Consider the following 5,835-nt stretch of genomic DNA (forward strand, 5'->3'; position numbering starts at 1 on the left):
GAGAGAGAGAGAGAGAGAGAGAGAGAGAGAGAGACATGCAAAGGAATTGGATCTGTAGGTGAATGGAGGAAAGAGTGTGTAAAGGTGAGAAATGAAGGAACTCAGGCGGCATGGTCACTTAAGGTCCACCACAGGTCTACAGTCCTGCCCTTGCATTTATGCACAGTCATCTGTTCCACACACAGCACCAACTCTGGAGGATATAGGCATCATAGCACCCTGCGAGGCTGGTCGAGGCGCCATTGCTTGGGGTCGTCCCAGAGTTTCTCACTCTGCCACGGAGGCTGGGTTCAGTGCTTGTGTTTCTACAGGTTGCTAGGTCCTGTTGGTGAACAGTGACCCAGAGAAATTACTTTTAAGAAAAAGAGCTCAGGAGCAGAGGCTAACATCGAGGCCTCGTGTCCCGAGTGAGGAGTAGGGCTGAGATCAAAACCCATCTCTCACCCGAGTAGTGGTGGTGCACGCCTTTAATCCCAGCACTCTGGAGGCAGAGGCAAGAAGATCTCTGAGTCGAAGGCCAGCCTGGTTCATGAAGTGAGTTCCAGGACAGCCAGGACTGCAAAGAGACCCTGTTTTGAAAAATCAAAACAAATGAACAACAACAACAAAACAACAACGACAGCAACAACAACAACAACAACAACTCTCCTCTCTCTAATTCACAGACCATTGCTTCTACTCCAGAGGGAATTGTGGGCGTTAAAGGGGACCTCAGTACACAGGCACTGAGAATATCACTGAGATCTACTCTGGTATCTATAAATCCATTGTTTGCCTTCTTGGTTTCTTACCCACCAAAATGTGAAGTGTTCTTGTCTCACAGGAATCCATCTTCATCCCTTTCTTTGGAACACTGCTATTTTGGTATGTGAATAGGTGTGTGTTTTTTTCTAGTACAGTGGTCCCTTTCTGTCCATTGGGAAACTGGTTCCAGATCCCCATAGATATCATCAAAACTGCAGATGCTCAGGCTTGTTTATAAAAAAAAATGCTGTCACTTTGGCAAATAGTTTCTACATGATTTCTTGTATAATTTAGATAATCTCTAGATTATGAGTAATGCCCAACATAATATAAATACTTTGCAGAGAGCAATACTGCTTTGTTTAAAAAATAATGGCAAGAAAAAAATTGTGCATTCCAGTCCAGATCAATTCTTTTTTTATACTATTCTTACATAAGGTTGGTTCATCTGCAGATTTGGAAGCCTGGGATATTGGAGGCCAGCTGTATTTCATGAGTGGCTCTCTGTGATGAGAGCATACCCAGTATACCCCCTTCCTTCATGATGTGCAGAAACAGGTATTAGAGAAAAAGTAATTTAAGTTTTTGTTGTTAAAGTCCCAAAGCCAAATTTAAGTTGTAAAATAATAATGTAAAAATTGGTTTGAAGGCAGGGGCCATAGCTCAGTCAGTAAAATTGCTTGCCTAAGTCTGATTCCCAGAACCTATGTAGGAGAAGCAGAGCATGGTGGTGAACACTTGTAACCCAGTGCCAGGGAAGTAGAGACAGGCAGATCACTGGGCTCACTGGTCAGCCAACCTCGTCTGCTTGGTGAGGTTGACCAATATAAAACCATGTCTTGAAAGGCAAGATGGATGAGACAGGTGAAAGACACCAAGGCAGATGACTTCCATAGGCATGTGCACACATGCCTGGGCATACACACACACACACACACACACACACACACACATATTTAGGCATCTACATGTTAACTGCTTATCTTCTGCCCCCTACATACTACATGAAGACAGATTAGTTAGTCAGACAGTAGAGTGAGCAAGAGAAGAGCAATCAAGTGGATATGCTCTAGAAGAAGAGCTGGACTTGGAAAGGGACACCTGAACTGAGTGTAGTCAGTACACAGTGACCATTATCCACTATTCTTGCAGACCCAGGAGCCAGCACCAGCAAGACAAAAGGAGAGTCTTGGTGACAGGTTAATGAGCTTCCCTCAATGACCATCTTGATTGTTAGCAGAAAGAGTGACCCCATTGTCCTCCTGTATTCTTGCTCTCATCCCGACTCCACATACCAAGGAACAGTAGCTTCCATTCAACACCCCTAAGCCAATATGGAACTTTTCAAGCACTGAGAGCCACAGGAGCTCTTCCCACCTCGGAATCCAAACTTCTCTGCCTTCTCCAGACACAGCATTATTCAGTACATACGTCACATGTTACATGGCAACCAGCTGTTTATGTGTGTCCACATCTGTGTATGGAGGGGATGCTCTGTGTGTGTGTGTGTGTGTGTGTGTGTGTGTGTAACGCAGAGGCTGATGTCAATGTTCTCCTCAACCACTCTCCATAGTATCTATTGCTGAACTCAGAGCGTGCTGATTCAGTGTGACTGGCTGGCCAGGAAACTCTGAGATTCTATTATGATTTGTGCTGAAAATAGTTCCATATCTTTAAAAAAAAATAGAAAAGATTTGTTATGGCTAAGTTGTGATGCATTGAAGTTTAAATCTTGATGCTTTAGAAGAATATATAGTTCAAGTCTTTAAAAGAGGCAAGTAAGATGAAGTTATTTGGGTGGTTCCTAATCTAGCATGAACTTCTACAAGGAGAGAAGATCCACATACACAGAAAGCAGACCATGTAGACACGCAAGAGAGAGAATAGTCATTTTCTATCACCACAAACCAATCGCATTACACCATCATCATGAACTTTGGGCTCAGAACTGTGAGAAATGTATTTCCTGTCATTAAAGCCTCCCGGTCTATAGTTGTTTGTTTTGGCAGCCCTCTCTGACTGACACAGCTCCCATGTTTACCCCACTTACCTGCTATTTCTGGGTTTGATCTTTTTTCTTGGTGGTTCTGGGGTGTGTCACACAGGTGACATGTGCTAAGCCACACTCCCCACTCGTCCCTGTCCCTTTGATGGATCCTATTGGCACCCACTGTCATTTCTGCTCAGCATGAAGAATTGCTGGTGCAGATGCACTTATGTTAAATTTACTTTTTGTTTATCTAACAGTGTCTTTAATTTCTCTTCTCTGTAGGAGTATGTTGTTGCTGGCTGTTGAACTCTTAAAGATAAGCACATTAAATGTATCTTTCCACCATTTTCTGGATTTGATTCAGAAGGAGCAAATCATTTATCTGTCATTATTTTCCTGGTGGGATGCATCTCTTACTTTATTTCTGTGTTCATATGCATGGTATATGGATCTGTATATATGTGTAAATGTGTGAGTGTGCATGTATGTGCATATATGTACATGTGTGTATACGAATGCATCTATATTCATGTGTGTGCATGGTGCATGTATGTGTGAATATGTGTGAATGTGTTAATGTGCATGTGTGTATATATGATGTATGTGTATATATGTACATTGTGTGTGTATGTGTGGGCATGATATGTACATTCATGGTGTGTGTGCAGATGTATGTGTATGGTGTATACATGTGCATTGTGTGAGTGCATGGTGTGTATATGATGTGTGTATGTAGGTATATGTGTGTTCATATGTGGGGTTGATATGTATGTATATGATATATGCAATGATATGTGTATATGGTATATATATGTGCATTGTATGTGTACATGGGTTGTGTGTATGATGTGTGTGTATGGTGTTTATATGTGCATTGTGTATGTGCATGGTATGTGTATATGTGGGCATGATATGGGTGCACATGGTATGTGTGTAGATGATGTGTGTGAATGGTGTATATATGTACATTATGTGTGTGCATGGTACATATATGATGTGTGTATGTGTGCATATGTATGTGTGCATGTGTGGGGTTCATATGTGTGTATATGGTATGTGTCTATGTTATGTGTTATAGTATATATACATCTATATTATGTGTATGTGCACATGTGTGAGCATGATATGTGTTTGTGTGTGTTGTGTGTATGGTATATATATATATATATGTATATATATACTATACACACACACACATACACATATATGCATTATGTGCATGGTGTTTATGGTGTTTGTGTGAGAAAGTGAGTGTACATGTATGTGCATATGACACAGTGTGCATGTGGAGAACAGGATAACTCTGAGTGTTGGCCCTTGTGTTCTATCTTGTTTGAGACAGAGCCTTTCTTGTTCACCACTGTGTAAACAGGGTAGCACAAGCTCCTAGGGACTCTTCCGTTTGCACTAGGATGAGAGATACATATTACTGTGTCTGATGATGATTGAACTCCTCACCCTGTATAGCAGGTGCTTTACACACTGCCACCTTGCTGACCTTGGTTATTCAACCTAGCTTCTGAACTTCCATCTTAGCTTTTAGCAATCTATGGTAATTTTGTAATGGTTTTATATTTATTCTGCCTTGGATGTGTTGAACTCTGCCTATTAACATTTTCTCTCTTCTGTTCTTTTGGGACACATTTATTTACTTTTAATTGGATATTTTATGTATTTGCATTTCAAATGTTATGCCCTTTCCCAGTTCCCCCTTCAGAACCCCCCACCCTGTCCCCCTCCCCAAGCTTCTATGAGGGTGCTCCTCTTCCCACCCATCCACTCCTACCTCACCGCCCTGGCATTGCCCTACACTGGAAAATCAAGCCTTCACAGGACCAAGGGCCTCTCCTTCTATTGATGCCAGACAATGCCATCCTCTGCTACATATACGGCTAGAACCATGGGTACCCCTGTGTGCTCTTTGGTTTGTGGTTTAGTCTCTGGGAGCTCTGGGGGGGTCTGATTGGTTGATATTGTTGTTCTTCTTATGGGGTCGCAAACCCCTTCAGCTTTGTCAGTCCTTTCTCTAACTCCTCCATTGGGGTTCCCGTGCTCAGTCCAATGGTTGGCTGTGAGCATCCACTTCTGTATTTGTCAGGCTCTGGCAGAGCCTCTCAGGAGACAGCCAAACAGGCTCCTGTCAGCAAGCACTTCTTGGCATCCACATAGTGTCTGGGTTTGGTGTCTGTATATGGGATGGATCCCCAGGTGGGGCAGTCTCTGGATGGCCTTTCCTTCAGTCTCTGCTCTACACTTTGTCCCCCATATTTCCTTTAGACAGGAATCATTCTGGGTTAAAAATTTGGAAATGAATGGGTGGCCCCATCTGGATATGGTGTCTACAGGTTCTCCCTCCCCTTTGTTGGTCATTTCAGCTAATCTCATCCCTGTTGGGTCCTGGGAGCCTCTTGCTTTCCTGGCATCTGGGAATTGCATTGCATTTGTACATACCTCTGTTCAAATTCCCGACCCTCTGTATATCATCCCCATCAGTTGTCTCCCCCCATACCTGATCCTGCCCCTCCTTTTCCCCCACCCTCTCCTCACTTCCTTCCAAGTCCCTCCCACCCTTACTTTCCATGAGTATTTTGTTCGTCCTTCTAGGAAGGACTGAAGCATCCACATGTTGGCCTTTCTTCTACTTGAGCTTCATATGGTCTATGAATTGTAACTTGGGTATTACAAGCCTTTGGGCTAATATCCACTTATCAGTGAGTGCAAACCATGTGTGTTTTTTGTGATTGCGTTACCTCACTGAGGATGATATCTTCTAGTTCCATCCATTTGCCTAAGAATTTCATGAAGTCATTGTCATTCTTTTTTTTTTTTTTTTTTTTTTTTTTTTTTTTTTTTTTTTTTTTTTTTTTTTTTTTTTTTTTTTTTTTTTTTTTTGGTTTTTCGAGACAGGGTTTCTCTGTGTAGCCTTGGCTGTCCTGGAACTCGCTCTGTAGACCAGGCTGGCCTCGAACTCAGAAATCCGCCTGCCTCTGCCTCCCAAGTGCTGGGACTAAAGGCGTGCGCCACCACCGCCCGGCTTGTCATTGTCATTCTTAAGTTGAAGTGTTTGCTTTTCTCTGTGGATGCGAAGGGTCTGTTTCTTT

Source organism: Mastomys coucha, unplaced genomic scaffold, assembly GCF_008632895.1.
Source record: "Mastomys coucha isolate ucsf_1 unplaced genomic scaffold, UCSF_Mcou_1 pScaffold6, whole genome shotgun sequence".
NCBI classification, from domain to species: Eukaryota; Metazoa; Chordata; class Mammalia; order Rodentia; family Muridae; genus Mastomys; species Mastomys coucha.